General features: G+C 42.4%; 1 long non-coding RNA gene across 3 annotated transcripts in view; it reads left to right on the top strand.

The window, feature by feature from the left end:
- The first annotated feature begins 1,766 nt into the window (after positions 1 to 1,766).
- Positions 1,767 to 12,083, top strand: part of LOC103245239 (uncharacterized) — a 47,310-nt gene continuing 36,993 nt past the window's right edge. For 2 of the 3 annotated variants that reach the window (XR_012091572.1, XR_501885.3), the window contains exon 1: positions 1,767 to 2,122. This is a non-coding gene — a long non-coding RNA (uncharacterized lncRNA). The remainder of the gene's footprint in view (positions 2,123 to 12,083) is intronic. The other variant, XR_005244429.2, reaches the window with a different exon arrangement.

The following is a 12,083-nucleotide window of genomic DNA, read 5'->3' as shown; positions in this document are numbered from 1 at the left end:
ATAAGGCAGCAGCATCAGACCCAGAGCTGACAGGCCCTCCAAAGTCATTTGCTCCACATGTGTCTTTCAGTGCTTAACTACTTCTCCATCATATCCCCCAAGAGATATATCAGCTTCTGCTTGCATTCCTCCAATGATGTGATGGTGAGTTCACTACTGGGCTCAGATAGCCCATGCCAAGCAAACCCGGTCTCCTCCTTAAAGGGCTGAATTTAATGGCCCAGCCAATGAGGGGACCTCTCCTGAAGTTAAGACACTGGAAGGCACTTTCAGGTAGAGGGATTTTTTTAAAAAACTAATTATGGGAACAAGCCTGCATATCCTGTGTATGTACTCCAGAACCTAAAATAAAATAAAATTGTTAAAAAAACTAATTATGGGGAAAAAAGCATTACAGAATGAGAGGCTAAACACCAAGACAAATCTAATTACCCCCCTGCCCACATGGGTGCCTGTCTTAGTCCGTTCTGTGCTGCTATAACAGAATACCTGAGACTGGGTAATTTATAAAGAACAGAAAATTTATCACCCACAGTTCTGGAGTCTGGGAAGCCCCAATCAAGGCATCAGCCTCTAGTGTTCGGTAAGGGCCTTCTTGTTGCATCCTCACATGGCAGGAGGCAGAAGATCAAGTGAAGGAATGCTACATGGAGCCTTTTTTATAAGGGTCTTCATTCCATTCACAAGGACAGGAACTTTCATTGCCTAATCACTGCTTAATGACCCCAGTTCTTGATACCGTCACATTGACCACTAAGTTTTAACACCTGAATTTTGCGGGGGACACACTCAAGCCACAGCAGTCCCTGTACCCCCAGGACAATGCTCAATCTCTCCCGTGTGTCATACAAAGACCTTCACCTTCAAAGGGCCCCAACATGATAACCCAGGCCCATTGCCTGCCATGCCTTGCTTCCTACTCACTCTACACTCCCACCAGCCCAACCATGCAGCTGCTTCCTGAAAAAAAGACCCTTTCGCACTCCCCATCTTGAGAGATGATGGTTCCCCTTCCCAGACTGCCCCATCCTCTCCACTCTTCTTCACATGCCCTTATGCATTGTCTGAGCCTCAGTTCAGTCGTCAGCTCTTCTGTGAAGGCTCTGCCAACCCCCCAGGAGTTAATCCCTCCCTTGCCTCCAGGTCTCTTGCAGTGCTTATAACAACGTAAATAGCTTCCTTGGCCTGAACACCTAATAGGGTACCAGGTCCTATGCTAGCACCTGGGCATGCCTCAGCTCTAGCTTTCATTAAGAACCCTTTGTAGAAGGCATTATTATCCTTAAAAATAAAAGTAGTCAGTGAGAATAGACTTAGAGATACTGCCTAGACCAGGATCACATGGCTGGCAGCGGATCCAGGATTTAAATCCAGGTCTGTCCTCTGTCCTCTTTCCATACCTACAATTACATTGGGATACTTCCCTCCCACTCTGGGCCAGTGTTTCTTAAACTCTTCTGGACTTTGGCCCTCATTAACAAATACATTGTATATTTCAATCTAGTACTCACCTATACACATAAATTTTCAGAAAACAATATCTACCCCTTCTACTTTCAGTCCCTCTGATCTTCTCTATTTTGTTTCATTTTCTTATATGCTGGTCATGATCCACTAAATTGATTTTGTTATGGGGTGGGGATTCCCAGTTTTAAAATACTGCTGTGGATTGGCAGCTCCTGCATTTACAGGGCTTGGCACACAATAAGTACTCACTCAATCCCCAAGCCTGACTTCTATTGAGCCAGCCCTCTGCCCTGGCCTTGGGAAATAACTGATCCCTGAAAGCCAATAGGCAAGATCCCTGGGGCCTCACAACCTTGGTGCTGAATCCATTTCTCCCAGTGTTAAATTCAGAAAGCAGCAGAAGCTTTCAGAAGAACAGCTGGAGATTTAGTCTGGCTGGGAGAACAGGGCTGGTCAGCAGGTCCAAGGCAGCAGCACCGTATGAGGCTCTCTGGTCCCAAGGGCCTGTGTCAGGGACCTGCCATGGTGGTCGCACAGTCTGGCCTGGGGGCAGAGCAGGAGTGGCAAGGGTCAGAGGCGCAGACTCGGATGCTGTCAGCTTCCTATGCCACCCTCCATGGGCAGTGGCACATGCCAGCCAGGCAGTGACAGGCAGGTAAGTTTCATCAGCCCTGGATTTCGCCTCTGACTAAACAGTGACTGAGCTTACTAGGATGATGGGTTCTAAATTTAGCACCAAACTCTGGGAAACTGGTGCATTTGCCCCCACTGCCTGTGGCAAAGCGGGCTGCGAGGGTGCTGCTTCATTCTTCCCACTCCACCTGGGCTATCCTGTGGCCCGGGAGTCCCGCTGACTCACCCGGGGCTGCCAGGGTGGCAGGAAGCACACCTTACCTACCTCCTCTGAAAAGCTGCTGTTCAGCTGAGGGAAGGGGGTGCAGGTGAAACCTTCAGGGAGCTCTCAGTTTCTAAGGCCTGACAGGTCTGACTGTCAGTATCCCCACTGACTCCATCAGTATCTGCCTCTGCAGCCCTCCTAATGCCTCACCCCACAGCCTGAGCTGAGCCTAGTCCCAACCAGCCCTATGCGGGGCGGGGGGGGCCTCAGGCCTCTGTGCCACTGTGCCTCCGTACTTTGGAGCTGAGGGCAGTCTCCTAGGGTTGGGCAATGATAGCTCCTGCTCTATCATCCAGCCCTAAGAGCTTTTCTTGCAAGAGTGAGTGCTGGGCATATACACAGCTATTGAATTACAGGTTGCAACTGGGCTCTCTGAATCCTTGGGTCGTCTCCCTTCATCCTCACTAAAACCCTGTGAGATAGGGATTATAATGAACTCATTTCACGTAATGGAAAACTAAGGCTTGCAGAGGTTCACTAACTTGTGGGACATTATACAGCTGGGCCAGTGCAATACCAGACCCCTGCTTTTAATGGCCTCAACTCCACTTGCTTCTATGCCTGGGAACCTGCCCTAAACTTTGTCCTGGAACTTTGCCCAGCTGTTGGTATCACTGACCTCACAGAGCCTATGAAATAGAGCCTGGGTTAGGATGAGACTCTACAGCTAGAGTTCCTTGCTAGCTGTGTGAGTCTGGGTGTGTTAATTAGCCTCTCTGAGGCTGTTTCCGCATCTGTAAAGGAGGGGTGACTTTGTAATCTGTCCAGTTGGCTAGGCTGAGCTCCATTTTTCAGAATTCACTTCCTTGTGTATTTCTGGCTAGGATGGCTCACAGGAAACCTTCGAGCAACAGCTTTGCAGGGCAGAAGTGAAGCTGGTAGCCATTTTGTAGCTCACACAGGTTGTCGCTTACCTGCTGGCCTACCTCTTTGGTGTGGGGCCTGTGACATTTCTACCTTCCCTGAGATCTCCATTCAGCTTCTTCAACCTCTGAGCCAGGTCTGTGTATTCAGCTCCATGACGGGGCACCAGCTTCCCCTAAGGATGCCCAAACTGCCAAGGCTGGAGGTGCAAGAACTGACATGGCTCGCAGGCTGTCCTCATGGTTTCCACCTTCCCCCCTAGTTTGCCTGGGTCTTTCCTAATTTTAAAACTGAAAGTCTTGAATCTCTGGAAACCCCTTAAGTCCTGGAAATACAGGAGAGTTGCTCCCCTTGTTCTAGTTTGTGCTCATCGGGTCCAGCTGGTTCTTGCTCTCTCCTGCTCATTCATCTCCCTTCCCAGCTGCTTGCCCTGTGGAATCCAAGGTTCCGCATTAGATGCAATGAACTAGCCTCACAGAGATTGCTTAACCAGCTTCCACATTGTGAAGGTCAAACTTCAATGATGAATCCTGAGAGACAGATAAGATAGAGAGGAGGAGAGACAGAGAGATGGGGGGAGAGAGAGAGGAGAGAATTATCAGGTGGTAACAGTGTTTGCCTCATGGAGCTGTGAACATTAAATGAGATACACACATGCACAGTGCCTGGCATAGAGGTAGCAGTCCAACCATATTAGATGTTATTGTTGTTATGTAGCCTTTGCTACTTAATGAAGGTCACAAATTGCTCAATTGTAAGATGGCAGTAGCAGTAGCTGATCCTCTGATCTGCAGCGCCACAGATTGTAGGTGAAACTAATCTAGGATGATAGCACTTGTCTTTGGCGAAGACGCTAACTGGGAGGGGCATCAGGGAACTTGCTGGGGTGATGGCCAAGTTCTGCCTTGATGGTGGTGGTGGTTACGTGGTATACACATATATGAAGCTTCATTGAGCTATACATGTAAGATGTGCACACTTCACTGCAATATGTTATAACCCAACAAAATGTCAAATTTAAAAATAATGTAGTGGATAAACCAGGAGAACTAATTCCCCTCTGCCATCAATTTGCTGTATGACCTCATGTAACTTCTTTGGATCACAGTTATCACATGCATAAATTGCATAAGCCTTATCAGAGGTCAGGAAACTGACCCACATGATCTCCTTGTCTCCAAATTCTCTGGATTTGTTTCAAAATAAACAGAAGAGAAGAAGTAGCTACAGAGGAGGCCCATGAAGAATTAAGGCACAACCAGTCAACAGGAACTGGGCTGCCCTTTATGGGGTGCCTAGTACTCGCATTTCTAGGCACTGTCCTTTCGACAAAGACAGTTGTCGCTTTATGTCTACACAGGAAACACCTCTATGAAAATGCTTCAGAATGCCAGAGATGCTGTGGACTCACGTTAGATGTAGATACCTGGGCCTGGTAGCAGTCACTGGGGGATGGCAAGGGAAGGTGTATGCCCGAGACCTTGTCATCTGGAGAAAGAAGGATGAAATGCTCGTGCCTATAGACCCACTAAGTGCTGGGCTCAGCACCAGGTGATTCACACACACCAACCCATTTTACCCAACAGTGGCTTAATGTGCAGTCACAAAAAAACAGACATGTGGGAACTTAGATTGTACATTCTTCACTCATTTGCATTTCCTAATTTTTTACTATATTTACACAGCAAAAAAAAAAAACCCTATAGAAATTAGAAATTGAAAAATATACAACTGTCAAAGAAATTATTTTTCTCTCTGTGGCAAGGGGTGACTACGTTCTGATTTCAGGAATCAGTTGCACATAATCCTAAACAGTCCTAAATTAAGGCAAAGTTAGGCAGTTATTGTACCAGTTGTATCATCCAGGGACTGTGATTGCCCCAATTGCCACGTGTTTGATTTCGACTTTGATTAACTGAAAGCAAGCTCAGTTGGAGGCAGGGAGACTAGTTGAGAGGCTCTGGCAATAGGAAACAGTCAAAGCGCTACTGAACCCTGTTGCTATAGCAACAGCACAGCAAAGCTATTTAGTTGTTAACTCCTGAGAGAAAAAGCAGGACAAAAATTAGTGTAAAGTTATAGCACAATTTGGACTGTAGGTATTTAACCTCCTTCTCCGCAATGCTCCTGTGAGTATATTCAGCATGTTCCCAGCTAGCTGAAGCTGTGCTCTCTCTCTTCTAGGCCAGAAACCATATCTGAACCAGCGAAAGTAGAGTTATTTGAGGATGATCCCTAGAACGGAGCTTTCAAATCACACTGTGCAAATGAATCCCCTGGGGACTTTGTTAAAATGGAGAATCTGACTTGCAAGCTCTCAGGTGATGTGGATGCTGCTGATCCACAAACCACACTTGGAGTAGCAAAGCCCTACTCTAGACTGCTAAACTTTTATGAAGGAAGGAACTGGAACAGGCATGTCTTGTTCTCTGCTGTATCCTCCAGGTCTAGCATGGTACATGATACAGAAGTGTGGAGCGGGAGGGCAAGGTTATTCAACAATTCAATAATGAATATCAGATTCATTCACATGCTTATACTGGCCTTTTTAACCAGAAAAGTGATGCATGTCCAAGGTAACATCATGAAACAGCAAGGCTTCCCTCCTCTCTGGGCTTCTGGACACCTTTTGGCAGGTCTTCACTTATTTTATTTTATCCTTTCAGAAATTATTGTTAATATACATCTTTTTTCCTGACACAAATGGCAATATATTACAGGCATTACTCCATGTCTTGTGGCTTTTTTCATAATACCTATACTGGGAATTACTGAGTCTGAATCTTTGTGTCTACCTCAAAGTTTAGATGTTGAAACCTAACCCCCAAGGTGACAGTGTTGATGCAAGGCTTCGGGAGGCGATTGGGTCATGGGGTGGAGCCCTCATGAATGAGACTAGTACCCTTAAAAAAGAGGCCTGAGGGAGCTTATTAACCCTTTCACCTTTCCAGCTGTATGAGGACACAGAGAAAGCACCATCTGTGAGGAACGGTCCCTCAACAGACACTGAACTTGCTGGCCTCTTGATATTGGACTTCCCAGCCTCCGGAACTATGAGCAATAAATTTCTGCTGTTTATTAATTCCCCCATCTCAGATTTTTGTTGTAGCTGTCCAAAGGGACTAAAACAGAGATTGTTCCGTATCTGCGCATATAGATGTACTTTATTCCTTTAAACAGCCATATAGGAGTCTATTCCAAATGCATTTACTCATTCCCCTTTTGCTGGACATTTCCCATTTTACAAGTCTTTTGCTGTTTCAAACTGTGCTACAATACACACCCTTGTATATGTATCTTTGTGCACATGAAAGTAATCTGTTGAATAAGTTCCTAGATGTGAACTCTGAGTCAAAGGGTGTCTGTACTTTTTATGATGCTAGATAATGTTTAATTGCCTACCAAAGAAGTTGCACCAATTTTGCAGTCTCATTAACATTTTATAAGAATGTCTGTTTCCCTGTACTTTAAATTCTATATACTGTCAGCTTTTAACCTAATCAACTTGATAAGTGAAAAAGGAGTCCTTGTTTTCATTTGATCTTATTAAATATGAATGAAATTGGGTATCTTTTCACATGTTTCTACACAATCGTATTAACTAGTAAAGTGTTATTTAGGAACATTATCAATGTTGCATATTGATCTGGGAACCAGAAGCCTGAATTCTCTTACTGTGTTTTTGTTTGTTTGTTCGTTTGTTTGAGACAGTTTCACTCTGTCACTCAGGCTGGAGTGCAGTGGCGAGAGCTCAGCTCACCACTACCTCCACCTCCTGGGCTCAAGTGATTCTTGTGCCTCAGCCACCCAAGTAGCTGGGACTACAGGCATGTGCCACCATGCCTGGCTATTTTTTTTTTTTTTTTTTTTTTTGTATTTTTAGTAGAGATGGGGTTTCTCTGTATTGGCCAGGCTGTTCTCAAACTCCTGGCCTCAAGTGATTCACTTGCCTTGACCTCCCAAAATGCTGGGAATACAGTCATTGAGCCACTGTGCCTGGCCTCTCTTACTGTTTCTAATAGTGTTTTTTCAGTTGATTTGTTGAGTTTTCCAGTTATACAATCACAGCATTTGAAAATAATAATTTTGTCTTTTCCTTTATGATTTTTATTCTTTTTTAAAAATGTAGTAAAAAGAAACATGAGATCAATGCTCTTAATAAACATGTAAAGTATATTTAACTACAAGCATAATTTTGTACAGGAGATCTCTAGAACTTATCTATCCTGTATAACTGAAACTTTTTATGCCCATTGAACAGCAAGTCCCAATTTCCCTCTCCCCCAAACTCACCATTCTACTTTCTACTTCTATGGTTGACTACTTTAGATATGTCATAGAGGTGGAATCATGCAGTATTACTCTTCTGCAACTGACTTGTTTCACTTAGCATAATGCCCCCAGGTTCATCCATGTTGTCGAATATGGCAGGATTTCCTTTTTTTAAGACCAAATAACATGCCATGTATACCACATCTTCTTTATCCATTCATCCATTGATGGACCTTTAGGTTGCTTTTCACTCTCGGCTTACAATTTTTATACCTTTATTTCTTTCTCTTATTGTTTAGTGCTCTAGAAAAACTATCAGATAACAATGGTGAGAGTGAGCATCCTTATCTTCATGACTTTAACAGTATTAATAGGTTTTCATCATGAAGAATAGTGCTTACTTTTGGTTTAGGATGTATTTTTTTAACTAGGCATGGTGGTGCATGCCTGTAGTCCCAGCTACTTGGAAGGCCTAGGCAGGAGAATCCCTTTATCCCAGGAGGGAAGGGAGCTATGATTGCACCACTGAACTACAGCCTGGGTGAGAGAGAGAGAGAGAGAGAGATCCTGTCTAAAAAAATAAATGAATTATATATATATGTGTGTGTGTGTATATATATATATATAAAATATATATACACACACATATATGTACTTGACTACAAGCACAATTTTATAAAGCAGTACAACATATATATATATATATTCTTGTTTTATTAAGAAAATACCTGCTTTGTTATGAGTTTCCTTAATTCATATTGTATTAAACATTAAAAATTTTATTTTTATTCCATTTATTATTATTCCATTTATTATTTTATTCCATTATTTATTTTTATTCCATTTATTTTTATCAGATTTATTATTATTCCATTAAACATTTGTAATGTTTAATAAAATAGGAATGATAGCAAATGAAGTGAAAAAAACTTTTCTAATATTGAACCATCTTTAACTCCTGGAATGAGCCCCACTTGGTTATAAGCCTTTCTCTTTCTTTTAGTGCGCTGCTGATTTTCATTTGCTATTATTTTATTAAGATTTCGTATTGATCATCATAAGTGAAGTTCATCACTATTATTCTTTTTTGTGCTTTGCTGGATTTGAAATCCATATCACACTGGTTTAAGGCAAAATTTGTAGTGTTTCTTTTGGAGTCCTCTAATACAATTTAAGGGGTTTTGCAACTCTGTTTTCCTTCACATTTGATACAATTTCATTTTTTTCTTTTTCTAAATTTCATTTCATTTTTAATTGACACATAATAATTGTACATATTTATGGTAAACAATTTGATGTTGTGATACTTATAAACATTGTGAATCATCAAATCAGGGTAGTTAGCAAATCTGTCATCTTAAATGTTTATTATTTCTTTTTGGTAAGAACATTCAAAATCTTCTCTTCTAGCTATTTTGAAATAAACAATATATTATTGTTAACTATAGCCATACAGAATTTAATTTTTGTTTGGAAAAAAAAAAAGACTTGTAAAGTCAAAAATAGCCCAGCAATTGGGAAACGATTAAATACATTTGGAATGAAATACTACAAAGCTGTTTAAAGGGAGGGGGTAACTCTTTGGCAAATTTCTCATTTTATTCCACAACAATCCATCAGGTGGATTTAGGTCTTCTGTCTGTAACACAATTAATTTGGGAACTTTATATTTTCCAAGGAAGTAATCCAGTTTCTTCAAATTTTTTTACATGGAAATAAATATTTTCTTAAATCTTAATTTTCTTTGTTTCTATGATTATTTTTCCATTCTCATTTCAAATTTTTTATATTTTATATATTTATGTTTTCTCCCTTTTTGTCTTGTGTATGTTAACTAGTGATTGATTAATTTCATTATATATTATGTTTATGTTGCTTGGTACTTCTCCCTGCTGCCTTCATGTGAAGAAGGATGTGTTTGCCTCTCTTCCACCATGATTGTAAGTTTACTGAGGCCTCCCCAGCCCTGCAGAACTGTGAGTCAATTAAACCTCTTTCCCTTAAAAATTACCCAGTCTTGGGTATTTCTTCATAGCAGCATGAAAACAAATTAATACAGTAAATTGGTCCTGCAGAGAGTAGGGTGCTGCTATAAAGATACCCGAAAATGTGGAAGTGACTTTGGAAACGGGTAACAGGCAGAGGTTGGAACAGTTTGGAGGGCTCAGAAGAAGACAGGAAAATGAGGGAAAGTTTGGAACTTTCCAGAGACTTATTGAATAGTTTTGATCAAAATGCTGATAGTGATATGGACAATGAAGTCCAGGCTGAGGTGGTCTCAGATGGAGATGAGGAACTTATTGGGAACTGGAGCAAAAGTGAATCTTGCTATGTTTTAGCAAAGACACAGGTGTCATTTTGCCCTGCCCTAAAAGTCTGTGGCATTTTGAACTTGAGAGAGATGATTTAGGGTATCTGGCGGAAGAAATTTCTAGGCAGCAAGGCATTCAAGAGGAAGCAGAACATAAGAGTTTGGAAAATTTGCAGCCTAACAATGCAATAGGAAAGAAAATCCCATTTTCTGGGGAGAAATTCAAGCCAGCTGCAGAAATTTGCATAAATAACAAGGAACTGAATGGTAATGACTAAAACAATGGAGAAAATGTCTCCAGGGTATGCCAGAGATCTCCACAGTAGCCCCTCCCATCACAGGCCCAGAAGCCCAGGAGGGAAAAAAATGGTTTCAGAGGTTAGGTCCAAGCCACCCCCCTCCCCCATCACCCCTCCCCACCCAGGGCATCCTCAGGACATGGTGCCCTGTGTCCCAACTGCTTTAGCTCCAGCCGTGGCTAAAAGAAGCCAAGGTACAGCTTGGGCTGTTGCTTCAGAGGGTGCAAGCCCCAAGCCTTGATGGCTTACACATGGTGTTGGGCCTGTGGGTGCACAGAAGTCAAGAATTGAAGTTTGGAAACCTCCACCTAGATTTCAGTGGATGTGTGGAAATGCCTGGATGTCCAGGCAGAAGTTTGCTGCAGGGGCGGAGCCCTCGTGGAGAACCTCTGCTAGGGCAGTGTGGGAGGGAAATGTGGGGTTGGAGCCCCCACATAGAGTCCCCACTGGGATACTGCTTGGTAGAGCTGTGAGAAGGGGGCCACCGTACTCCAGACCTCAGAATGGTAAATCCACTGACAGCTTGCACCATGCGCCCGGAAAAGCCACAGGCACTGAATGCCAGTCCATGAAAGCAGCCAGGAGGGAGGCTATACCCTGCAAAGCCACAGGGGCGGAGCTGCCCTAGGCCATCAAAGCCCATCTCTTGCATCAGCATGACCTGGATGTCAGACACGGCATCAAAGGAGATCATTCTGAAACTTTAAGGTTTGATGACTGCCTTATTGGATTTAGGACTTGCATGAGGCCCGTAGCCCATATGTTTTGGCCAATTTCTCCCATTTGAAATGGGTGTATTTGCCCAATGCCTGTATTTCCATTGTATCTAGATAATAACTAACTTGATTTTGATTTTACAGGCTCATAGACAGAAGAGACTTGCCTTATCTCTGATGAGAGTTTGAATGTGAACTTTTGGGTTAATGTTGGAATGAATTAAGACTTTGGGGGACGGTTGAAAAGGCATAATTGTGTTTTGAAATGTGGGGACATGATATTTGTGAGAGGCCAGGGGAGAAATGGTATGGTTTGGCTCTGTGTCCCCATTCAAATCTCACCTTGAATTGTAATAATCCCCATGTGTCAATGGCTGGACAAGGTGGAGGTAATTGAATCATGGGGGTGGTATCCCCCATGCTGTTTCCATGATAGTGGATGAGTTCTCGTGAGATCCGATGGTTTTATAAGCATCCAGCATTTCCCCTGCTGGCACTGCATTTCTCTGTCCTACTGCCATGTGAAAAAGTACATGTTTGCTTCTCCTTCTACCATGATTGTAAGTTTCCTGAGGCCTCCCCAACCATGTGGAACTGTCAGTCAATTATACCTCTTTCCATTATAAATTATCCAGTCTTGGTATTTCTTCATAGCAGCATAAGAATTAACTAATACAATTTCCTAAAGTTAAAAAAAAAATCATATGTTGAAATCCTCACCCCAAGATGATGGTATTAGGAGATTGGGTTTGGGGGAGATGATTAGGTCACAATGGCAGATCTTCTATAAGGGCACTTACAGAAGAGGCCCCAGAGAGATCCCTTACCCTTCCTCCATGTGAAGAAATGAGAAAGCGCTATCTATGAACCAGGAAACAGGACCTTACCAGACACTGAGTCTGTCACTGCCTTGATCTTCAACTTCCCATCCACCAGAACTGTGAGAAATAAATTTCTGCTGTTTAAAAGGTGCCCACAGCAATGGAAATAATCAACAGAGTGAAGAGACAACCTGTATAATTTGAAAACTATTCACACAACAAGGGATTAATATCCAGAATCTACAAGAAATTTAAACAACTCAACAACAGCAAAAAGTAATAACCCACAAATAGTCTTATTAAAAAGTGGGCAAATGATCTGAATAGATATTTCTCAAAAGAAGGCATACAAATGACCAACAGGTATATGAAAAAATGTTCAACATCATTATCACCAGGGAATGCAAATCAAAATCACAGTGAGGTATCATCTCA

The sequence above is a fragment of the Chlorocebus sabaeus genome, chromosome 26 (genome assembly GCF_047675955.1).
Source record: "Chlorocebus sabaeus isolate Y175 chromosome 26, mChlSab1.0.hap1, whole genome shotgun sequence".
Lineage (NCBI taxonomy): Eukaryota > Metazoa > Chordata > Mammalia > Primates > Cercopithecidae > Chlorocebus > Chlorocebus sabaeus.
This window is presented reverse-complemented; position numbering and strand designations above follow the sequence as displayed.